The 26,651-nt window shown below is 43.8% G+C and overlaps 1 long non-coding RNA gene across 2 annotated transcripts; it reads left to right on the forward strand.

The window, feature by feature from the left end:
• The first annotated feature begins 607 nt into the window (after positions 1 to 607).
• On the forward strand, positions 608 to 24,739 carry LOC144164737 (uncharacterized). Of its 2 annotated transcripts, XR_013321228.1 has the most exons (4): positions 608 to 806; positions 1,714 to 1,823; positions 2,936 to 2,974; positions 24,701 to 24,739. It is a non-coding gene; the product is annotated as an uncharacterized LOC144164737 (long non-coding RNA). The 2 variants fall into 2 exon arrangements; XR_013321227.1 differs by lacking the exon at positions 1,714 to 1,823.
• Positions 24,740 to 26,651: the final 1,912 nt, after the last annotated feature.

The following is a 26,651-nucleotide window of genomic DNA, read 5'->3' on the forward strand; positions in this document are numbered from 1 at the left end:
ACCTACCAATACAAAGTTTTTTGAAAAGAATTTCACGTTATTTTACCATGAACATTTGATTGTTTGGTTGAACATGATAGTTTTAGTGTTGAAACGATGTGAAATAATGAAGGAGTAGCAATGAAGCTGAGATGCCAAACTAACAATGTGTCTATTTTATTTTATTCTCTATTTTGTTGGGTAAGCGTGCGTTCCTTCGAATACTTCGCTCGGTTAACATTACAACTTGGGTTAGTTGACCACCGTAGCAACAGCTTAGTGTATTTCGGAAAGGAGTCACCTTAACAGAGACGATTTGATCCCCTCACAGCGCGTTTTTGTGCCAGCTGTGAGTGAAACAATTGCTTCTATGTTCGAGAAAGTGCTTCCTTTCTTCTGGGACGTGCGGGTTTTGTCGCGACATAACTGGAGGAAGCATTTTGCAGGTTTCGACATTGCGAAATATTTTTCTTCGCAAAGCAAGACGCACAAATTCTTATCAGCACACGCAGCGCAGTTTTGTTAACAAATGGACAGTGCTCCTTTTAAAATTGTATTCACTTATTTATCTGGTAAATTTTGTTGTTTCTCAAAAAGCAGAAGCACCGCATGGAAAAGACAGCCATCATTCATGTCTGTGGCCAGCTATGATTTTGTTCAAAGCGCTTGTGGTCACAGCGCCGTGACAGAGTGAGTGAACGATACAGAAAGAAAACTCAGCTTCTCCTTTTCTATATAGCTGTTTCGATAGCTTCAGAGAGTTTGACCGCTTTTTGGAGCTCCTACGTGAATGCTTCAGGACTGAAAAAGCTTTCCATACATACCAGGTGAGAGATGGTATGCGTGTTCTTGAAACAAAAATGATTCTAGATACGTATTTATTCGAGTTTGCCCACTTCATGCATATCCCGGCAGAATATGCGACAGCTAAAAGGTGCACAGATGACTGAAGAAAAGAAAACATCAAGCCAATAGAGATACATTCGCACATACTTGGTCCCTCACTCAAAAAACAATAGCACACGTATGTCCGCTCATCCCCAGATTGCTCATAAAGCAGAAATTGCTAGCTTATCACGAAAAGAAAATTGTTTGCTAGAGACTCTATTACCCAGCACCTATAGCCGCAAAGCTGTGTCCTTGAAGCTTGAAGAAGTCTATGAAGAATAGGTCCATCCGAGGTGCTATGTTTGAAACCGATTATGGCTGAAAAGTATTGCGTAAGGCCATCACGACAATCGCCTTAAAAACAGCGGCTGATTTTTCAGAACGCATGGCAGCATCGACAAGCGCTTTAACGTCCGTGCCAAAGCTCTTCATATACATGCTAACCGCCATTTAAAAGCACCTTTTAAATTCATACGAACCCACACATTACCCCTAACATAATCAGTTTGGTTCAAAGTTAGCGTTAGGCTCAGTGGACTCATAGTCTACGTGCTAGTCACGTTGGGCCAAGCAAACTCAATATCGGGGGATGTTTTTGATCTATACTTTAGGATATCTGCTCGAAGTTCCAGACAATAAATGAACCAGAGCCAATAGTAAAAGAAGTTGTCCACCTTAAAGGTTGACATGGACAGGAGAAACATTTTCTTACGCAGTTAGATGCAGAAACGACGTCACCGCCGCATGACGCCCTTCGAAAAGGAACTGAGCACTCACTTTATGAATTTTAATTTCTCTTTATGTCTTTTAACTGAAGTGTCGATTACAGAAGTACTTTTATTTCAGGAATAACCGAAAGTCAAACATTCAAAGACGCGACAAGATGCCCCGCAGTGCGCTACTAAGCATGGTTGCGTGGTTGGCTATCACCCGTCACGAAACACTAGCGCAGGAAGGTATGTAAAAACTGTTGAGGTTTTTAAGGTTGGTATGCTTGGCACTTCATTTTGAAAGCTTTTGAGCAAAAACTCGCAGGTTATGATCTCTTACAAAAAAGTATTTTACTTTGAGCGAAAATACCGTTCTTCCCGAAGAGTAAGTGAACACTGTGACAAGTGTACACGGCTTCAGACATTTCTTGAATAAAAAACGTACATACATTTATTTTCTCAGATTTCTTGAGGAAGACGCCGACAATAAAGAAACCTTTATTATTCTACCCAGTACATTTTCTGCCGCCAGGAAACGGCCTTCAAAATGTCGACATTTCTTTTAAAGATATTTAAATCTACAATGGCCAACATAGAAAAACCGTCTCGATTACTTTTAGTTACAGCACATTTCTCCAAGAATTAAGAAAGACGTCAATTCAAAGAATTCTCATTACGTCCGACACTCAGAGGCCGCGATGAACGGGTCGTCTGATCAACACTAACATTAGGTGACCCATGGGAGCTGCCTTTGCCTGTTCCTGAGATTTACAAGTTAAGAGACCCACGCCCTCACAAATATAAAAAAAGTAGGGAGAATGTCGCTAGCATCACGCGTTGATGTTGCGTCTAGATCTCTACCGTTATCATTTAACCTTTCAACCCCGAAGTTTTTTTTTCGAGCTCAAAAATTTTCTCTGTGTGTTTTCTTTATTATTTGGACCCTATTAACTTACAAACAAAAAATGCGCGTGTGATGCATGTAATTAGTGATATACAAGCAAGACCTCAAATTAAGTCATGAGGCAATAAAAATTAAATTTACTGTGGAAAAAATGTTGGCCTATTTTCATAAATTCTGGAAAACAATGAGCCCATATACAAAAATAAGGCTGGTAGTGCAAGTATGTTTAGATTTACAGCCATATGATAAAATTAGGACCTCGACCCTACAGAGCCATCCATGAAGAACTATTTTCCAGACAACTAGCTGATTTGGTTTTTTTCTGAAATTGCTAGATATCTTTTAGTTGATGTCTTAAATATGGGACGCCAGTGCCGAAAGGGTTAATTAACGAAAAGTTCGCTAATTGGCCCGGAATCGCGTAATGAAATTGACCTTCATGCCTTCTGTCCAGGCTGGATGCATCCACAAGGGCCTGTTTTATATATTCCAGGTGAGCTATGCAAGATCCTCCTTCGTATGCATGGGTATGCAACCCAAATATAACACTACTATTGAAGTACGCGGAGAGAACCGTTCGTATCGACACCGTTAATAATCAGAATAAAAGCGTTTTCAACGTTTTCAGCCTGAAGTGAGGCTTAAAACGTGTTTGTTTAGCGAGCGAAACCCTAACAAACTATACCAGGGAGTGGCGCGTGAGGGAAAACAAATCGCAAGGCAAAAATGCCGACTAAATAGGTTCAGGATGGTTGTGAAAAAATTCCCATAATGAAGGAAAGGATGGATGCCGTTGCGCTTAACACCGCAGTTTTTACGCTTCAGCTTTGAATTTCTATTTTTTTTTGCTTCACCTAATACTACGCCCCGTATCAAACTCACAAAAAAGGTTCTTTGAATTGCACTTCATTCAAGAATAGTAAATGTAAAACTAAACATTTAACAGAACTAACCAAATATTGGTCAGAACCACGTCGATACTATTTAAATCTTGCACTAAGGACGTGTTACTCCCTACGCCATGAAACGTTTTAGTCGACATTACTTGTAATGTAAAATAAGCCAAACCTGGCGCTTTTATGCGAGTAGCGCATTCGGTAGCAAAGCGAGCCTTGGTCCTCATTCCTCATGAATGCTTTTCGAAACCGAAAATTTCTCCTGACTATTTTAGCAATAGTAGCAAGTGGGAGGACATGAAATTATCCCCGAGCAGAAAAAACAATGTTTGCACAGGTAAACTTGGGTAAACGAAGTTGACAAAAGCTAGCATTTTCTCGTTAAATCTATATTTTCATTACATGCGTTTTTGAGTGGAGGCTAGCGTGGATGAAGAAGAAACGAGACCATAATGCTTGACATCAGTAACGGTGACCTCACCCCTCCAATATTTACTTCACAGTGAAAACTGCCTGATTTGCGCCTGCTCCTTTCGCACGAACTAAGGTACTACAGGCGCTTCCAAGGTCACTTACCATCGTGTTGACAAACGTACCTTAAGTATCACGTTTGAATATAACACTTTGGGGTTCAAACGTGTTTCAAGAACCAAACTTATGCTAAAAGGGCGCCTTTTCCAAAACTTCACCTTTTTTCTCCCAATTGAAATTGTTGAGAGGGCGGTAGCTGGGATACTGCACCGGGTGGCGAAGTGATTTAAAAATTCGAACATGTCTTCCCAGGGAGAAAACTTTTCGTTTTCAAGCAGCAGTACTCATGAACGTTGAATCGACAATACCCATATCGCATTGAAGACGCGTGACTACGGCTTAGCACCTCAAAACGTAACTCTCGAACAGACACCGCCCTCCCACGTACAAACGCACGGCAGTTTGTGCTACGGGCAAAACAACGTTGACTGAAGTAAAACAACATTGACTGAAGTGAGTGCTCCATACCGGATGTACCACACGAATAAGAGTCCATCTGAGGGCAAACCTAACCCTGCGGTAGACGCTGGTGATTGTTACAATACTGCTAGTGGTTTTACAACAAGGCAAACATAATGACTAAATTACGAATAATCAGCTACTCCAAAAGTACACAGACTAACATACCAATTTCCGAACACTAAATGAATTACTGGGAAGCGATGTTTTATTAGGGAATTTCGTCCTAAATGTTCCAATGCCCCACACCCTTTACTAAGCAGGTAAAGGTACACTTCAATGTCTCATCGAAGCTTAACACATACACGTCTCAAGAGAACACGAAAAACTCCGCCACTCCCATATAGGAGCCCCCGCCTTTCGTTCGGATCCTTCACCTAAACCTGTGTAAGTAAAACTTCTAAGGACCGCAGTGATAGGGTTCCAATAGAACGCTTTTGCGAAGCAGGCAGGGACGCCACAGAAAGCACCAAGGTGGACAGAGCGCTCATGGGACGTAAATTTATTCAGCCGTAGAGGTACCGGACCTGTTTTGATTTGGCACCCAACACGACGACTCCGCGATCCGGCCCCTGGTATCAACCCCGATCAACAATGTGACTTGTAACGACTGGAAAATTTCGCTTGAACGAAAACTACAGTGCTTAGGAAGAAAACACGGACACAGTGCTTTCGTTCGTGTTTTTTTTTTCTAAGCCCTCCTGTACTCGTTCAAGCTGAATTATCAAGTCGATATGAACCAACTCGCCCAAACCCAAACAATTCTACCTATAACGAATCGAAGCGTCTTCTGCTCGAGGGTACACCAGTGGTCTCGTACAGTCATATTGGCCCCGCACCCCTCTGAACTTTGTGCTGTGGACACTCAAACGCCCTGCGCCCTACTCTCGGTTATATGAGGGCAACTGTTGCTTTGAAAGGTAGCAGCTAGCCCTTTAATGCGTTTAAAGGGACACTGAAGTGAATTTTTCAAGCTCCCGTCTTCGCTTGCACTGCGTAGACTGGCTCAAATTAGCACACTTTTCATCGTTTATCCGGTTGACTAATCGATAATTATTTTACAAAGCGCGAAAGAAGAAAAACTACCATGCGCGGTTTGCGGCGGCCGCACCAACCAAGCTGCGACGTTGGGAGGAGGGGGCACCGTGATTGGACGATGGCCAAGGTTAGCAATCAAACAAATTTCGGTTTCGGTTCTGTAAAACAACATGTTTGCCATCCGATGGCATCGTTGGATGGGCATTCTCAATATCACAGTAATCGTAGTGCCGCGCTTCTGCCATGTTGTAGACTGTAAAAATGAATAAGATAAGCCTCCCAGGACAGCTTGTAATCGTAGCATTCATTGGCTGAGCCCTACGCAGTGCATGAACGCCCTCCGCGTCTCCGCAGACGCTCAAATGCATGCGCTTTTCCCCCATATTTGGAGCTTGCCTCACTCATGCCTGTATCGTAAAAAGCGTGTTCGCACCAGTCCAAGGTACTGTTGATTCTGGCCTGGGCCCACTGCCTGCATGCAGTCGGTGCATATGGCAACAGCACGCCAACGAGAACTCGCTAGCGCGCCAGTACCAGCCTGCGCGAGTTCTGTGGACTAGTTCGTGGAGCAATGAACGTTGCGGTCCCAAAAAAGGTGAACCCAGTATAGAAAACATCGGCGACAAACGAAAAAGTGAACTTATAAAAAAAAACATGTACCCGCGGGGATTCGAACTTGTGACTGGCAAAACAATTCGAGTAACATGCATAGCGCTCCAGACCACTAGACTACGGGAGGGACGATGCCGATGATGGAAATATAGGCTATATAATGTATAACCAGTTTACACTTTTATTTAGTTTTAGTATTTCGAGCAGCTTAGGTGACTATTTGCTGTATTAAGCTCGTGCAGTAAGCGTCCCCCGAGTTTCCACAATAGCTCACGTCTAGCAATTGCATTTCGTAGACGGAAAAGCGTTCGCAGATGCGTAGTCGTGCTGCTGACCGCTGGGCTTGTTCGCCCAGCGCAAAAAAGTGCTTCCCGCACCCTAGTTTTACGCTGTACGAATTTTTTTCCTTAGTACATATACTGACTTCGCTGACTCTGCTCCCCCTTCAAGAGGCCTTACATTTTCCTACTGGCGTACCAGTCAGCGAAGCGTCGTATGTGCGCGTGTGCAGCGCTTGTCTGAAGTGACCTTGACTTGGAGCTAGATACAGTGTACAAACTAACGAAGTAAAGAAAGGCACATTCGTCCTTTCCCAAACGTGTTGTGGCTTAGTTTCAACTGATCGAGCGAATTGCGACGACCCGTCGGCGGACGGCGGACTAAACGCTGGGCCGACTGACTCGGTCGCGGAAGGTCGGCGAGCCGTGCAGTAGCGCAGCCATTTGCCAGCTCCTCTCCTGCTGACGTCACACGAAAACGCCACAGAAAATGGGCGAGCGTACAGAGAGGAGGACAGCATTTCCGAATTGATTTTTCTACTAAATCAATTCGCGTAAACGCGCTCAGAGTGGTCGAAACAGGGCCTAGGGACTCCGGACTACAATTTGCGCTCGTAATCCCGCATTGTTTACAAATCACTTCAGTGTCCCTTTAAGGAATGTTCCGTTGAACTAAATGGAAATCAGAAAAAAAATGGCGGCTTTCCAACGAAGCGTTATGGTGTGAGTCAGCATGCTCACACCATAACGCTTATTTACAGCTATGACCTCTAAGGGCATATTTACAGCTGTGACCTCTAGGGCAAGAAATGTACATTTGGGTTTCATATCAAAGAAATTGCCGCGTAAGTGTTCCAAATATCCATGAGGAATGATAGTCTTTCGTAAACATTTACGAAGCAAGTGCCTCCCTTCTCTTTCCTGCTCATCAGTCATGTTGGGCCTCCCACGTCGCGTTCCTCCCAAGTTAAACACGCCAGAGGTTTCCATAAGGTAATTTAAATTTACCGCGTTCAACTGCTCCACGCCGGATGCTTAGATGCCAGCGCCGCTGTTTCGGCGGAGACGCGCGTGAATCGAGGTGCCTTACTTCAACGTTTATAGAACCCCGTTGCCCTTCTCCACATGCGTTCCAGGCAGAACACGGACTCCTCTTGTTGAACCTTTTATAACTGTTGCCGTTTGATTTCATAAAATGCCACCAGAAGCTATAGTGGCGCGGTCGACCGCAGGCGAAAGTGTGAATTTGTTTTTCTGCAGGGGATGTAGTATTTAAGTTGCTATCACTTATCACTTGCGCCACTTATCACTTATGTATTTCTTGCCTCACATTTGCGTAATGTTTTTGTTCAAGAATGTTGGCAAGCATGTCCAATGCCACCGGACTTGGACATTTAGATTGGATTTGATGGATTGATTATGACATTAACGCGCAGACGCTACACGGGCGATGAGGCGTGCCATAGTGGAGGTCTCCGGATTAATTTTGACCACCTTGGGATCTTTAACATGCGCCAAAATCTTGAACACACAAGTGTTTCCGCTTTTCGCCTCCCTCAGAAAAACTGCCGCTGCGGCCGCAAATTGAATGCACGCCCTTGGACACAGCACCACAACGGCTAGACACTCGGCCACCACGGCGGGAACGTTTAAATTTGGATATGGGTATACAAACGCATTGCGGAGCTTGTTTCACTTTGGCCGTCTGGCTGATTCGGGGAACAGACAGACAGACAGACAGACAGACAGACAGACAGACAGACAGACAGACAGACAGACAGACATGGAGATAGCAGACAGACAGACAGACAGACAGACAAGACAGACAGACAGACAGACAGGCGAACAGACACAGACAGACAGACAGACAGACAGACACACAGACACACAGACAGACGGACAGACAGACAGACCCACAGACCAAAAATTTCGTTCAGGTAACCCAAGAAAGACTATAGTCCTCAAAAATCTCAATCAACTGTACCAACTAGAGCCAGTCCTCCAACAGCCCTAAATACCTATACGGATTTATAGAGAAATAGACAGAATAAATGTTTATTTGACGAGCAGAGTCTGATATTATGGGCCTCACCCCGTAAAAGGCATCCCTTGTATCGGATTCCTTTGCTTAGACTGGGCGTCCTAGCTCAGGTCACCAGGTTGAGCTGGGTAGCCGGATCTGAGCTGGCGATAAATTGCAATGCCCGACCGACCGATAGTGTGGCTGAGAAGAACTTCTTGCTGGGCTAGTTGCTGAATAGATGCCACGATATGAAGCGCAACGAAAACACACGGACGAAGAACAGTGCAGACGAGACAGGCGCTAACTTCCAACTACTTTTATTCGGCTACGCATGTGCTTATATCCCTAGGAAACAGACGGCAAGAAAGAAAAAAAAGGAGCGTGCACATACACAGTTGATAACAAAACCAGATATGTCGACGGCACTTTTTTCAGAAAAACCATTTCGCTACTATACAGAGTAATCGAAGTATCACTTATACAGTCATTCGCCCTCTCCCTGATAAAAAACGCATCGGCTAATTCCCTCACAGCCCTGTTCTTGCATTTGGTCAGTATTCTTATATCTTCAAACCGTGGCTCACAACCGCAGGCACGAGAATGGGTGGGCAAATGTGCTCCATTATCTTTTCCAAGGGACAATTCATGTTCCCTGGCTCTCTCGTTGACGCACCGGCCCGTTTGGCCAACGTAAGACTTTCCGCAAGATTGCGGGATTTCATATACAACACCGACTGCACAGTCGGCATAGCGATTTGCGTGTTTTTTCCCACATTCCTTCTTCCTGCGTTCACCCGATATGTGCGAGCTCAGGTGCGGAAGTTTACACGCGGCAGAGAACGCAAAGATACCTCCCGTGCGCAGAAAACAGATGTCATGCCGCACATGCACAGAGTGTCCCACAAGATGAAGAAGGTCGCCGAAAGATACGGGATCAACCTTGCGTTCTCTGCCCCGTGTAAACGTGCGCGCCTGTGGCCGCGCATATCCGGTGAACGCAGGAAGAAGGAAAGTGGGAAAAACACGCAAATCGCTATGTCGACTGTGCAGTCGGTGGTGTATATGAAATCCCGCTTTCATGCGGAAGGTCTTACGTTTGCCAAACGGGCCGGTGCGTCAACGAGAGAGCCAGGGAACATGAACTGTCCCTTGGAAAAAATAATGGAGCACATTTGCCCCCCCATTCTCGTGCCTGCGGTTGTGAGCCACGGTTTGAAGATATAAGAATAGTGAACAAAAGCAAGAACAGGGCTGCCAGGGAATTAGCCAAAGAGTTTTATATCAGGGAGAGGGCGAATGAGTGTATAAGTGATACCTCGATTGCTCTGTATAGTAGCGAAATGGTTTTTCTGAAAAAAAGTGCTGTAGACATATCTGTTTTTGTTATCGTCTGTGTATGTGCACGCTCCTTCTTTCTCGCCGTCTTTTTTCCTAGGGATATAAACACATGCGTAGCCGAATAAAAGTATTTGGACGTTTGCGCCTGTCTCGTCTACAGTGTTCTTCGTCCGTGTGTTTTTGTTGCGCTTCAAATCATGACGGTATGGGTGACTGACAAATTGAGTGACGCAGTAGAGCCCAGCCAAACTGCTAACCCTTAGAGGCTCGAAACTTTGGGAGTTCATTTCTGTCATTGCTTGGGGTAGTACTAAGAATGTATATGTGAAAATATCACGTTCGCTACAGGAAATTGAGGGAATTCATTTCTTTGGACTTGTGATTATCTCGCCCGCCCGTTGAGATACCGAAGTATTTTTTATATATGTCGCTCGCATAAACTTCAAGAAAGCACTATAGTACGAGGTATGCATTTCGGCATTATTGCATGTTTTTACGGTTTGGCAAATATAAACCCAGCCAGTCAGGTAAAGATATTGTTTCTGCTTTGTAATGTTACTCACAAAAGAACACTGAAACACTGTAGAAGATAGGCACCAGGAAGCCGATAAACGGGCAAGGAGGATTTCACGAAATTACACCTCGAACTCTTCGAACAGGCCCAACAGGTAATACCACCCGCCAAACTTGTCGTAGTTGAAGCTTGACATTTCGGGTGTACATTTTTGTTGTTTTGTATCAGTATGGCTGCATTTAAAAATGTAGAGTATGTTTTATTACTTTTGTTACACCGCAGTCCCTTTCACGTATGAAACTCTTTGTCTGGTATGAGTAACCAGTAGGAATGTATAAAAAGTTTGCCTCAGCAAACGTGGATGAGATTTATTAGGATTTCAAGTACATCAGCCGTTTTTACTATTTTCTTGATAAGTGCTAAGCTGATTGATTTATCTCAATTTTCGTTTCTGCGAAAGTGTAGCATACAAATGCCACAAAATTTCTGTCCCATGAAACGTGTACCAGGGTGTGCGGTATTCGTAAATTAAACCCTTCACCAAATGGGAAATGTCTAAAGTGTGATATCAAGATTCAGCCTGAAATGCTTGACCTGGAAACTTGAAACTTGTTATTTCGGGTGTAGATTCCTAGCACCACCAATAGGCTCAATTACTCTTTATTTTTATTAAAGCCTTAAGGAGGTTAGAATAATTGACCGCGTGTCGTCTTGCTTTGCTGAAAATAGCGACCTAATATGAAGCTGCATCTCTTCCGGCACGTATCCACTGATCCACCCCCCTCGGATTCCCGCCTCTGGTGTTTTCTTTTTGCCCTTCCTCCGGCCATAACGGTAGCACCTGACGATACCCGGGTGGATAGCTTGTGGGGATAAAACATTTTGAGTTATTCGTTACTTGTAATAACTAATTAGGCCATTGTAGAGTTGTGCATCATTAGTAATTTCTGCCTCCTGTCAATACATGGGTTGTTACCGGAGACGTGTGGTGTAAAAACTGCCACTGCACGTGTTTTATTAGAACTATCACACAACAAATTGAACGGTGGTGGGGGGGTTTAAATGGCTACATGACATGCGAAGCTTTATCTTAGCAGGTGTCACACATAACTATCATTACGGCCTTAAAGCAAACCACATGGACGGCAGTCGTGTGTTAACAGCAAGCGGCGTGCTCGAGCTATGCGAACGCGGAAAAATAAATTGAATCGAAGAAACCTCTACTGTACTCATCATGTGAGTCGAGACAGGGTAGGGGAGTGCGTGAGTTGGGTAGGTGGAGAGAAAAGAGGTGAGTAATAATAGCCAATATTACGTGCTTTAACAAGAGGCCTGTGGTTGCAAAAAATTCCGCGCGTTGTATGGACACATTGCAATGAGCAAACCTCGGGTGTGTGAAACATTGGAGTTACAAAGACGGAGGTAAAGGGTGTATGGGTTAGACTTGGAGAAATGAAGGGTAGGTAATCATACTAAATAACAAGGGATCAAACGGAAGGTGTGAGGTTACGCAAAAAGCGGCAGGGTGTCCCAACAGATACCGCGTGAGCTATGCGAACGCAGGAAAGCTGAATTAAATTGAACGCACCTTCACTGTAGTCATTATGTTTGTTGAAACAGGTAGGAGTGGGAGGAAAGAGAGGCATTGATATATGTAACGGGTTGAAAATCGCAGGATAAAAACTATGATGTTTTGATTTTGCACCTGTTTGTTGGGAGGGCTGTAGGGGGGGGGGGGGTTGCTCAAAGAAAAGGAGAAAAATAACCTGAGAGTTTGGAGGCGGAAAGAGGAGCGGTAGTTACCTGCACATACTGCTGAAGCCTCATGTCTACAGCGTAAATTTGGTTTGTTTTAAATTCCTCAGGGCTGTTGCAAAAAATATAGTCTAATTGAGCTCCCTCGTCATAATAGGAATGTACTCCCAAAATTTCGACTATGCGACTTCTGTCTAGAGCGACCCTCTGAGCGATCGTCAGCCCAGGCAACCTTGCAGTGTACCAATTTACTGTTGTGGTTCTTGCTCCTCCCCGGCGCATTGTAAACCTGGCAGCACCATCCTTACTGTCATGCCCGCTTCTTACTTGGTGCTCCCGGACACGACCTTCGCATCAACTCGCCGTGTGCTTCGTTGCTAGCCTCTTGATACGCAGAGTATGCGCATGTTTTACTGATCTGCCCCTCCACGAGGTTTATGGACAACTGAATGGATTATTAGCCTTTCCTTTCCATTATATGCCTTACTAGTTTCCATGGGATTACTTTAGAAGGAACGGAATATTTACTCAGCAACAAATGGGTGCGTGCTAGATGGAACCCTATGTAAGCGGCCGGCAAGCGTAAAAAACCCCATACCGTGAAGGCGACGTCTACAAGAAGCGCTGTAGTAGTCCGTCAAGTGCTTCTGATTTTCATTGCGTTTAAAGTCATTTATGAGCCAGTTTTGAGACGGCGACATCCAAAAATCTCTGATTGGGTTGACAAATGCAGCTCAGTTGTAAAACTGTAAATCCTATCTTGAGTGTTTCTTCGGTATCGTAGATTATTTTGTCACCCTAAACCTGCTTCACTTCGAAGAATGATTATTAGGTGAGACACTGACTGGTGACGATGCACGCGTCCTTCTGTTTAACGCCAATGTTATGTGGTGCGCCGGTTGCTTCTTATTTTCAAAGAATGCTTAAAAGGTGAGGCACTGGCAGGTTTCGATGCTAGCGGCTTTCTGTTTAACGCCAAAGTTATGTGGTTCACCGGTTGCAGGGTTACTGTCGCCGTGGGATTTTCCCGCGAACTAACCCGACTCTGCTAAGAATAGGGGACATTGAGGTGCGAATCACTTTCTGGGCCGCACCTTTATAACGTACGGTATGCCGCGTCACCATAATGAATGTAATTTCAAAGTTTTGCACATGAGCCACGTATCGAAGTTATCTCTGTTTCCATCTCAGCAGGAAGGATTCAACCGCAAGAGGACGTTGCATATGCATCTGGTGAGTTACATAAAATCAGTCTTGCAACCTCGTATGTCCTCGCACCGTAACACTCCCTCCGTGCCTAGAAGCTGTAATTCATTCTACCACCGCTTCGGTAAAGCCAGAGATACAGCAGCGGCCGTAAGAATTTTTGGGTCAGAACAGGTGACTTGTGGAACTTGTCCCTGGAATATTCAACGCGCGACCTCGGCCTAGGGGGGGGGGGGGACGCTTAGCAGGGCTATTAGAGCCGCTCCCTTACGTTAACGCGTATTTCATAGGACTGAGCGAAGTTCGAAGATATAGAGGGCGCTTCAGTCAGTTGAGTAGAGGGCATATTCTGTTTGACCGAGTACCGCAATAAAAGAAGTGGCATGCTGCTTGATTATTTCACGCCGGATTAGCAGGGAACGTGGACGAACGTTTCAGCTTCAACGAAACAGTCTCAGTCGTGACCAAGTTAAACGAGCGGTACGGGGTGAAGATAGTGCAAGCGTATGCGCCAACAGCTGGCCACAATGATAAGGCTGACGCAGTTTCTACGAGGCCATCAAATCGGCAATGAAGAAGAGAACACAGGTATAGATTTTGGTGGAATACGTAAATGCAAGAGTAGGTGGGAATCAAATAGAAGAAAGGCCAGCGTGAGACCTTCGAATAGGCACTCACAGCAGCGCTGTAGATACACTGGTTGAAACCGCCGGGAAAAATAGACTGAGGGTTATACACACATGCTTCTGCAAACAAAAGAATAGAAAATTGAATTGGAAAAGTCGAAACGGCATGATAAAACAAATCAGCTTTATTCAAAGCGCCAACCAAGTACTGTAAAGAACCATAAGCGGCTAGGAAATATTCTTAGTAATGTTCATAGACAATTAGAGGCAGCATTTGTTGATCTCAAAAGGAAGAGAGCAGAGTTAGCAAACAGTTCAAATCTACCACGGAGTCAGAGAAATGACGCAGTAGGTTGAAATACCCAAATTCGCTCTTTCGAATGTTGTTGACATGAACAGCGCGGACATGCTCAACGACAACCAAACGACGTTATTCCCAGAGTGGGCAGCAGCTATAGTAGAAGCAGCAAATAGAAATGAAACGCACAGACTATAACAGAAAAGGACGCACTTACTGCAAAACGTAATAACTTGCAATTGTAGGATAAGCAGGATCAATTACCACTGTTGGATCATCAAAATTTAACCGACCGATGTGTCGAAGTAACAGAAGTAAAACTAACGGCATTGGTTCGTACAACGTAACCATGATCGAGAAAACGGTGCGGAGATAAGGAAGCTTAAAAGCAACGCAAAAGAAGACTGCTTTTGGAAACAGGGTAATATTAAGCACTATATTGACGGGCTAATAGAGATAGCGGAACAATGGTACTCCAGGCTATACGCCAGCGACTTTGGACGAGGGGAAATTCAATGCCTGCATGCTTATCTCTATTTCCCAATAGTAAGTAAAGGGGACGAAGAAATTGCATTCAAGAGCACAAAAGAAGCAAAAGCTGTAAGTGTGACAGCATAACCACGTATTTTTGATGGGAGGGAGGAGATATTTTTCTACAGATGCTTGCACGCCCATTTCCCCAAAGCTGTGGATTTAAAGATGCCCATACTCTTACAAAAGGGCAACTTATTTCTGATTCAGAAGAAGGGCGATACTATACATCTTAGGATTAACTACCCACTGACCTTCTCTCAGTTTTATACACGGGGCTTACCAAGGTAGTACTGAACCCATAAGCAACAGCATAGCTTTCAATAGCCCCGCCTGCAGGCCAAGTTTGGGCAAGAATACTCAAGATTTGATCGCAGCCATGTGGTAATTCAGGTGATAGAAAAATGTACAGATTATACTGAACCTATTGGCATGACATTTATTGATGAAAAAAGTAACCGACTTAATCTCTCCTTTGTCGAATTCTGCGCGTTTGTCGAAATGCAGGGCTTTAAATTGTCCTGGCTGGGGGGGTACTCTGCAAAAAATGCTATGCATTTTTAATGCGTCGGAGCCAGGTATATTTCAAAAGATTCATCAGGCCTTGTTACGAAACGACTCTAGTGTGCCAGCTGACGTAGGCTTTATCAGGTCATAACGCGGCTTGCCGTCTGCCTATGCTTCAGACGTCAGACGTCTCTTGTGAAGAACACTTCCCGGACTAAACAGTGCAAGTCCGCACATGCTACGGCGCTCATGCGACATCAAAAATACAGGGCGGATAGAATCTCCTTGCGCATTGCGCATGCACGGGCTTGCGGTGGTGTCTACTCGCGGTATCGCAGCCCCCCAGTTTCCGTCTCTGCTAGAGCGCCTCTGGGTTTATTTCACTGCTCTTTCAACGAACGTGTAACCGCTTCTTTTGACCGTTCCATTGGGGACTTTAAATAGGTTATCCCTTTCGACTTGAGTCAGTGAGTGCTCAGGCTTCGTTAAGAACGTTTCTGTGGCAGTTAGAATTGTAATGCTGCACGAACTGCACTGTGGTGCCTCCTGTACCACCGCTTTCCTCTACTCGCCATGCATTAAACAAGTCGAGCCACCGTCAGAATGTAGGCAAGTCTCCTGCAGCCCGTTCGCCCATCAGCCTATCACGACGGGAGTTGTTACCGGTGGTCGTCTTCGTCCTTGAAACAACCTGAAAAAAAGGCGACCAAGAAGACAATCGGCTTTGTACTTTGCTAGCGTGCATTGGCGGCTCTGCCTAGATCAGCAATATACCCATCGACCGTGTAATAAATAACATAATGCAACAGTTACTCGTATTTCTTCGTAAAAAGATTGAATCATCAAAAAAGCACAATAACCAGCACCCGTTCGGAGCCAATCGGCAGTGAACTGTAGAAAAATCTCCAATACTGGATTTGGTCACCGGACAGGAATGAACAATGTGTGTTCGGAATGCATCCCAGTGATGTATTTTAAAGCAAGAGCAGTGCCGAACGAGCTTAAATTCGCAGAAGTAATTAGCACATCAAAAAAGAAATGAGCGGCGTATTACTTTGATCACCGAGATTTTTATAGTCGAACTTGTATATTCGGAGCTTTCTCGATTGTTTCAATACGCAACAGGGGTTCAATCTAAAAAAAAATTATTCCAACAAAACTCATCTCCTTTGGCAATAGCAGTGCACAAACTGTAAACAAATAAAACGTAGAACCTGAGTACAGCACAAACGCTTATTGAAAATAACCCAAAATAAAAACTATATAGAACATTACATCCTGCAGGCTACGTTATGAAAGTTGTTAGAATAGGTCTAAAATATTGTCGAGGGGACAACGAAGCCATGGTTTTTGCTGCGTGCATGCGGTAACGAAACGCCGACGTGGGCCATTAGTTATCATAACTTCTCAAAAACATTAATTCTGCTCTTAATATTTCGCTACCAGTATACAGTGGGGTCAAATGAAATATTTATTAGTTTAAGTTTAGATTCATTACCCTCGGGACATACCAAGCAATTCTGTTATTGAGGCAGAAATGTCACATTCGTTAAACAATTTGTCGTAAAGTTTAAGCCGACCGAGAGGGGCATGATAGGAGAATCAACGGCATAAAAGGATCGTTACTGTAACATAAAACGAGAGTGCCAAGTAGATATTCGTGGGGCACGGCTGAGGGTGCACGAGATAAATTATAATCATGGTGATTATACTTACACACTGCGTGCGAATGTTTACAGAGGACTCACTCTATTGCTGAACATTTGAGGTACTATTAAGTTTACGTATTCCAGAAACCAGTAATTTGCGAGATACAATTCCAAACGCTATAGTGAAATAAATAAAGGTGCAGGTAATGAGATATAACTTACCTATTATTCTAGAAGCAATTAATAAAAGCCAGATTTTTGCTTACACGGGAATATTTACAAAAAAATTATGCATAGAAAAGTGAAAGAGACTTGAAGTTGTAACAAAACGAAAATAAATTACATGCTCTAGAAGTTTTCTAGGTGTTGATGTCATGGTGCAGGTTGGTAGTTGAACACGCAATGAACGTTAACAGTCATCTGCACAGGAATACATTCCTAACCTTTCAGTCATCACGTAGAGTGGCGCTCTGAAAAAATGGGTTAAAGTGTGAGCTCAGATAACCGCTTGTTAAGGTAGCCGAGGCACTAAGCTCTGTTTGCGGTAACAATCTGCTTTCTTCGTCCCGTCAAAATTGTTGTCGAATGGTTCCCATCGTTCCCAAGCTTCCCAAGCTTCCCATCGTTCACGTCTTGCACAAACCGTTGCTGTACCGCTTGAGGTGCTCTTTTATCTATTTTCGAAAAAATACTTGTAAGCAGAAATATTTATCTGCCTGTAGCACATTTCTCTAACAGGCGTATTTTGATAAATGCTGCCTTCACAAACATAAGGTTGCTTGGGGAAGCTTGGCAAATGGGGAATAACTTATATTTGCTTCCTAGCATAATTATTTCTTTTCGTGAAGGTCCAGGAGTTTCAGTACTTTGCAAAAACAAGGTCGAAATACACTGTGCCACCTCAGCTGAAGCAAGCTGTAGCCAAATCATTTCGTCGAGAATAATTTTCGTTACCAAATTTTTGTTCGTATAGCAGATTCGCAATACATGAAAAATTTCAGAGCCAGGATGGGGCTTTGAAGTCACCACAGGTAAAAATATTGGCGGTTGGGGACCATCCGCATCCTGAGTGTCTAATTGTTATGTATTATTGTGATAGATTTCTGTATTTAAAAAATCATTGCAACATTTTGTCACTCAATAGAAACTTTGATTTACGGCGTAATAAAACGTTCATGGTGAAATGAACTAGAGCTGTTATTACCGTTGATAGAAACGTTTATTTTATCAGATACGGGAGGGAAAGGGTAAAGTATGAATTAGGTGAAGATAGCTTGACAGTATCCCGCCGCTCTTTCAACAACGCGAGGAGCAAAAGCACCGAACTACTTGCTACTATACACGCGCTATTTGTGTCCTAACGGAATTTCGTATCACCAGAGTGCAATTGCGACACACGAGTGCTTGCCGTAACCTCAAAGGCATCCAGTTGTATACGATTATGAACTTTCAAAGGAATTACGTCAGACTTGTGCAAGTGTGCCTACATGTACGCATACGAGAAGGCCGGATATCGAGAGCATGTTGTTATCGCGGAGTACGCGGGTGATATTTCTGTCCACCCGTGCTATATGCCTCCAAGTCCCACAAGAAAATGGTTTCTCACAGCGCTTAGAGGAGTACCGTACTTTCCATCATCACTGGGCCTCCTCCGGGATTTAGGTTGTCGCGTAAACATTTCTTCTACACGATTGTGTGTGTATGTCGGCCATTACCGCTGTTCCTGTCAAAGGGCAAACATAACATTGATATCTCTAACCTTCAACATGCCTGTGCTCCCTCTCAGATTTATAGTGTCGATGTTACCTGGCTCATACTTTCATATTTAATCGATTTCTAATCATTCGAAAGAAAAAGGCTCTATAAAAATTATAAATCTAAAGACGTCCTGAATCCGGTATATGAGCCTTATTCAAATACCGAAACTCACAAGCTTGGGTATTTTAGTTTGAACGGAAAATTTCTGCACAAATAACGGCGGCAGTGATACAACTTACAAAATTAATATGTTGTTCTTTCTCAACGTCTTTGCGGACATGTCCACGAAGACACTGTGGTCATGTCCACAGAGACACTGAAGACACGCTACTACTCGCTCAATTTTTCCTATCTTTGCTCCTGCTACGCCAGGAGTCATACCATGCCTTCTTACTCTGCTGCGTCACCTAATGGATACTAGTGTTATTTACAATTGGGTGCATTCTTAGACTTTCTTTATGGCCACCACGCGTTACATATGCCTTACTGATTAGCGCCGTTTTGATACGGAGAGGCCAGAGTTCATATCTAATACAATTGTGTTAGCTAATTGGAACCCAATCGTAGGCAACCACAAAATGCAACAGAAAAACCAGGCGATGGACCGAACGTACAAGGGCAGGCGCAGTACAAATGCATTTTTAGGAGGGCAGTGTAAAACTGTAGATAATATGTCCAGTTCCTCTTATTGAAACCAAAATTTAGCCCCAAAGATTTTCACACTCATTGCAATATAGCTCGGCAGGTAAGACACTGATTGGTGTCCATGACGGGTGCTCTGTGTCTCACGCTAACCTTTTGTGCTCCGCGGGGCGCCAAGGCTTCAGTTTGTAATTTGGGGAGAAGTAACGTTTCCAGGGGAAATCAAGCATTGGGGGATATTGCCGCCTGCTAGTGCGGCACCTTCATTTCGTAGGTTGAACCACTGTGGTACCATAATGAACGAAAATGAAGCGTTTTGAACGTGAGTCCCGAACTGATGTTGGTTCTCTTTCCATTCATTAGGTTGGATGACGCCGCAAGAGAACGTTGGATATGATTCAGGTGGGTTGTGCAACGTTAGACGTACAACAAACAGCTAAGGATACCCGAAACAAGATAATACAACATATGGACAGGAAGGTGACGGGGAATTTTTTAATAGGGTGCCGGAAAATGTGCTTAGCGGTCAGGTTCACTGCATTAGTGGTTGATGCTATGTGTGGGCTTGTTTTGGCAATTCTATAAATAGTGAGGGTAGTGTCTCTTATACTTCGGTGGAAGGAAGCAGTGGAGGCCGAGTGTGATCCACGGAGTTTACCGGGCCGGAGGGTTGAGGACGAACACGATGCTCGACTGTGGATTTGGCTAGCGTATGTCGGCGGCTCTGCCTTCATCAGCAGTGTAAGACTCCACCGCTTAATGTACCTGATACAGCTGCTACGTGTATTCATCCCTTACAATATACACTAAAGACCCCTTTGAAAACGCGCAATCACGGGCCGACTCTCAGAGGCAATCGGGGTGCAGTAAAACTGCCCATAATGGGTTTGGTCAGCGATTAATTCAACGGGTGTGTTTGGAAAACAAGAATCAGAGAACCGAAATTTCAAAGAGACATTTCCCAAAGGAGTTGAGAAAGTGTAAAGTAAATAATTGCATAAAGGAACGCACGGCGTGATGCTCCTACAATTATGCTTTTTAATCCAAATTTTACACGTTTGTACTTTTCTTGCTTGCTTGACTGCGCGGACGGACGCGTATTCAAGTGAAAAAATAAAATTTCTGACAGTCCACCTGCTTTGGTGCTAGCAACGATGAAACTGTAGAATGATAAAAGGAACGACCCAAATATTGTAAGAAATGCATATATGGTATGTAAAAACATGTCTTACCTGGACTAATATCTTCTTAGAAGCTACGTCAGAAAGCTCGTTTGAGCTTAGGATCAACTATTGTCGAGTATGTGTGGCGTGCCGACCATATAAAATGCAGACGGGGCTTTATTAGACACGAAACTTCTCAAAAAGACTCTGCAGTCAGTAAAAGTGCTACGAGGTTATCCATCTCTATGCTTTAAAGCAACACTAACAAGCTTGCTGAACTTTTAGGGGCGAAGCTCCTTAAGGCGTGGGTCTGTCCATCCTCGACGTATGTATGTAGCCACCTCTAGTTTAGTTCTTGGATTGTTTACTAGATGGCGTGGCTACCTCTAGTTTAGTTCTTGGATTGTTTACTAGATGGCGGGGAGCGTTGTAATAAAATCCGTTCGCTGTTGGCGCGCGCTCGGAGTCGCCCGATGGATAAGGCTGCAGAGCGGTGAGCGGGCAAGGCGGCCGCCGCCAAGATCCTGCCGTATGAGAGCGGGAGGCCGAAGCGTGTCGTCTGGCTGCGCGACGACGCCGCCAAGATCCCAGCGTTCGAGAACGAGAGGCCCAATCGTCACGGCAACGGCGCGAGGACCCTGCCGTACGCGAAGCGGCACGGCTGCGGCGCGAAGAGGATCTCCAAAACGTCAGAGAACGGGAAGCGGCGAGAAAGCGCGCGTATCGGCAGGCAGACCCCGATGCAGTGAGAGCTCGTGAGGCGTCTGCAAAACGCATCAGGCGAGCTCAGCCCCAAGGTGCCGACGCGCGGTTTAAGCGATACTTTCTAGACGTTACGTTCGGACACAGATGTAGTGGGCGAACTTTCACTGAAGAGTCACGGTTTTACCGATGATTTCCCCTCAGGAGCTTCCCCACTCATCATCATTCACCCCGTGGATATGCTGTGAATTTTTTTCGACGGAACACATTCCGAGAAATGAAATGGTATGTGTAGTATTTAGTGTATGTATACTGGCCGACAAATAAAAGCTTCAACTGTATTCGTGGTGTTACGTGCATCTTTGTCGGGAATGGAGCAACATAAGTGGAATATCGATAAATGGATAAATGGATAAATGGAGTGATAAATAGAAAATGTCATTGAATATGAAAAGTGCTACCATGTAAAATCTACAAAGATAAATAAGTTAGTAACTTCATACCGTATAAATAAAACCGCCTTGCAAATTTGCGATGAAGTTGGGTGCCACATTTTCTTCGACTATGAATGGGTCTACGCACGTGGACACAGTTGCGGCGTAAGCGTCCAAGATGTATTTTTTTCAGAGGAACTTTAGGCACGCCCCTACTGGTTTGAAGGAAACGTTGTACGTCCCTAACATTACGAGTGTGCTCTTGGCAACCATGGGATCCATTTATAATAAGAATATTGATAAGTTAGAGCGCGTCCAAAAACGAGCAGCATGCTTTTCCACAGCCAATTCCGATTTCACTGTCACAAGCTCGAGTATTGTTGACGGACTTAGATGAAAAACTTTGGCAGCACGTAGGAAAGTAATGCAGTTAAAATTTTTATTTAACATTCTAAGTGATAAGAGAAGAACTAACAAAAACATTGATATGAAAGAACCTCATTACACCACTGCTAGACGAGATAACCGAAGAAAAATCACACCGTATCACTGCCGCATTGATGTCTTTACATGCTCATTTCTTCCTAAAACGACTGAAGATTAGAATGCTCTTCCCAGTTAAGTATTTGCGTATCCGATTTTCGCACTGCCATTGATGATTTTGTGATGTAACATGTACCAGTTGTATATTATGCTCCACCATTGTATTTCTAAGTGTTGTTGCCCTTTGGTGTTTGCTTTAAGCATCAAGATTTCTACCCCCCTACAATAATTCCATGTCGGCGCTGTAGGTGTAAATAAATAAACAAATGCATAAAAAAAAAATAAATAAATAAATAAATAAATAAATAAATAAATAAATAAATAAATAAATAAGATAAATAAATAAAAAAAATGTTTTTGTGTAGTCGTATTCGCAATCACAGTAAACTAACAGAAGAAAACTAAGCTCTGAGCCCGGAAGTGTTGAAAAGATTGACTTTCAGGGCAATGCAGACCCTTAGCATCTACCTATAAAGTATTACCCCTAAAAGGTTTTGTCATACAGAGACGTTTTTTTTACACCACGGCCTTGAAACCTTTTGGTAATCCGTAGACGAACTTCGATTCGTGTGGAATTAAGGCTTCCGTAAATACTATAACTGAACTCTTATAACCGCTAACAGGAAGGTTTATTTTCATCAAAGCTGCAGCACAGCAAAATTGAAATATGATCGAAATGCACGCAGCTTGGCAAATTTCTGTGGCTTCCTCAAGAAGCCAAGCTGAAAAAACCGGAACTATTTGCAAAAATTGCGCACACAATTTATGCTAAGCTAATACCTTCAAATAGGAAGCATTTTGTGGCCTGAAACAAATGCTCGGAATGACCTTACAAGCATCAAAATGTAATTTAGAGATACTGACAAGAGTAAGGTCTAGCAGTGCCAGTGCGGCTGGGAGCAGAAATAGGACCAGTCGGAATAGCGGTAGCCCTTCACGGAGAACATGCGGTGGCCATAGCAACTAGAGCAATGACTCGTATTTGTCTTGCGATGTGATTTAAGGAGGTCCAAGTTTCAAACATTCATGCATACTCATTCGCGTGTGTTTCAAGCGCATGTATCTGAATGTTCAATCACTTGGTTATAAATGTTAGACAGCAGAAATTATATATCAGAAATAATACATCCTAGTTCGCCCGTTACTCACAACAATTCTGGATTCATAATGAATTCTAGAGCGTGCTTCGCTTGTTTAATTCATTTTCACAATTAGTTATGCTTTGTACCTAAAATAATTTGAGCCTTTTTAGTATATTTATAAAAAGGAGCAAATATATAGGTTCCGGGAATTCTCTAGCATTAAAATATTTGCAGGGTATTTATTTCCCGCAACCTGAAATTTCTTCTGTAAATTCATATAACACGTTGTGTTAGGGAAAAACTGAGCTATAGGTTTATATCTGAAAAACATTTTAGCTGGATGATATTTCAGAACTCTCACTGCGATTGTAAAATTTTACGTGACAACGTACACAAAGAGTTCAATCACAAGCATCTAGACTTCTCATACAATATTTTATTCGCAACTAAATGACGAATCCGAGCGCAAAGAATAATAGGTACACCTTGGTAATGTGGCGGCGAGACAAGGCTCAGATAGGGTAGAACAAAGGTCTGTCCCTCCAGCTGTTGGGCACCAAAGCCGCTCGGCGGCAGCACCACCGGTGTCGGGGCTTTCACGCGCGATTCGTCTATGTCGTCGTGATTCCCACAGGTCTTCGGCGAGAAACCACGAACACTAAACCGGCATTGCCAGAGGAAATTTAAGACGCAGAATTACCTCGAAAACCACCACCAATGATGATGGTTGATGTTTGCTAGCGCGAGGACAAAAAGGCCAAAGAAAGAGCCGTAATAGCTACTACCGTTTGAATTATTTAGTGAGCTCTTCGGACCAGTGTCCGGTGCGGCTTTTAATTGCGCCTGTATGTTTGAAAATGACCAAACGGGATAATTTAGGGATAAGTAAAATTCGTACGCAAGTAAAAGTACTTGCGGCTGTAGCCAAGCATGCGGCTACAGCCGCAAGGTTGCCTACAATCTGAGATGCAAACTTCTTTGATCAAGTAATCCTGCCAAAAAAGGCTCCCATCCACGCTATGAAGGTTATTGGAAAGCAAAGCTTCAAATGACACCCACAACAATTGCACATGCAACGTCACTTGAATTCACACACGTGAATCTACATAGAGTGAGACCAGGGATTCTGCCAGCCATTATCTGGAATTCGCGGGGACGGCGTTCAGAACGAAGCAGCGTCTGCCACGGCAGGGCTACTGCTGTGGACGCCACCGCTGTAGCCCGGCCATGCATCGGCTAGAAGAAAATAGAGATGAGCGTCTTTCGAAGGTTTAGACCGTGGAACCTGGCCATCCTGATGTGCTAGCTCGGGCCTACACCACCACACGACACAAGCGCAGACACCGAAACAGTTCGGCATGTGAGCTTAGTGATCCCCATTTATGCCGATTAAAACTATTTATCCAAGTAAGTTTAAGAATTTCGAGAAAGCTCAATGAACTTTTATAACCGCTATAAATAACTACTAACGCAGCTCTCCCACAAATAGAGCGAACTGGGTGGGAGATCGCCTCCAACAAGTCCTGCATCGTAATGTTCTAGCTGAAATTGTAGGCCTTTCAGGGAATTAACAAAACTTCCAGAATTCACAGGTGAATTGAATGATAAAACTACCTCTACGTTTCTCTCCGTAGGTTTGATGGGACCACCAGAGGATGTTTTATTTTTGTCAGGTAAGCATACAAACTCTGGTGTTTTATAGAGAGTGAATGATACACACCTAATACCACTATATATATATCGTCGCAAAAACAACTGTTTATCGTATTCTGGGAACATCATCGATAACACGCTATCAAAAGTATACTGTTTCAAGCTATCGGCTCCCGGCTGTAGTAATTCTGCAAATGGTTTGAGCTTAGACGAAGAGTTTCAAGGGTTGCTAATGAGGCGCATGGCCCAGATAAATGGAATTCGAAAGGAATAACATTGCCTCAAGCCGCTGAGACCGGCTAGAGTAATTAGGTACTGAAAAGGCATGGACGATCTCATGCTGTTAACACTACATTTTTAACCTTACCTGCTTGGACGTATTCGCCTGACTGAATGCCATAACCCCAATGGAGCTCGAAGAGAACTCAGAAATCCAATTGCTTCATCGAGAGGAAGATAAAAGCTTAATGGAATGTTAGGCAATTCCGTTCCTTTTGTGTAAAAACGAATTTTAAGAATATTAAACACAATATTTCGTAAGGAAGCATTGGCTCGTTACCTAATACTGCACGTAAAATTTTTTCCCATGTTCGCGATAGTGTGAATGGCTAAAACACGGTGTTTTAACGCGCCTCCTTTGGACGGCAAGAAACCGCAGACCGGGTCTCATCACAGTGCCAAAATTTTGCCGAATTTACAAGCTTACGTGAATAATTCGTCACCTGTAGGAACTGCTACCAAATGAAAGTGCCACGCTGTTGTCGACAAGCGCAAATGAACATATTTGTAGAATTCACCTCGGCAAACATATTTGGAGGAAAAAACATATAATGTAAAGATTTAGACAGTATAATGTTGAAGTTGAAACATTATACAGTAGAAAGTGTATACAGCGGTTCTTTTATCGGTTTGCGGGCTAGCTCAACGTATTCAGGCACAGTTACCCTCTCGTCAGAAAATATGAAGACAGGTAACAGAACGGGGACGAATTGCTCAGCAGAACGATGTGATCGAAAAAAAAACTATATGCGTCGCCCTTGTGCAAGTCGCCCTTACGCATGTGGCGACGCCCTTGCATGTGCATGCATGCATGCGTGTGCATGCATGTGTCGCCCTTGTGCGTCGCCCCTGTGCATGTGGCGCAACAAGATAACGGATGGCATTCTAGTCACTTTAACACTAACCGTAGTTTTTTTTAAAGCAAGGGAAGCAAATAAGACAACTACTCTAATGATTAACTAGTATAAATTATGTCCCCTTCCACTCTGTAAAGAAGGCTTCCACGCTAAGCTGGGCGCAGTGAAAGAGGTCACGGAAGAAAACACGTTTGCTTGGTATTTGCGATTCCGCACAGTTCCTAGCTATTTATTTAAATTACACTTGGAAGGACTCGAGTTTCACTCTGGCGAACTATCAATTGGCGGTCTGTTTCGTCCTCTGCTGATACAACTTCCCTGGATGTTTGAACTTGTTACTGTTTTATCTGACCATCTAATTGTAGATGTAAACGTTATAAGTCAAGCGGGTGAGCGATTGGTAGTGCAACATGTGGGCTATTAGCATTTTAATGACTGTTAAGAGCGGTTACGTTTAGCAACGTTTGACAGCCATAGCCAACCTTACTCCCGCACCCGGCATATACGGTTTGTGATTTATGGAGACCTTGAACGAAACAACGACGACCGTGCCCTAAGAGAGAGACAGACAGAGAGAGAGAGAGAGAGAGAGAGAGAGAAAGAGAGAGAGAAGGTTACTTTGAAGGCTATAGCCCGAGTCGGAAATTAATTGCTTACTGAGGAATATGAAGGCGTAGTGTCTGATGGGAAGTTCTGAGATGTAGGAAGGAAGCAGCATTTCACTGCACCTTTGATTCTTTGTGCTACGATGTCTTGACGACGGGAGTCGGAAGACTTCGCGCTAAACCCATTTACG

The sequence above is a fragment of the Haemaphysalis longicornis genome, unplaced genomic scaffold, assembly GCF_048455015.1.
Source record: "Haemaphysalis longicornis isolate Haplotype H1 unplaced genomic scaffold, Haemaphysalis longicornis Haplotype H1 scaffold_137, whole genome shotgun sequence".
Lineage (NCBI taxonomy): Eukaryota > Metazoa > Arthropoda > Arachnida > Ixodida > Ixodidae > Haemaphysalis > Haemaphysalis longicornis.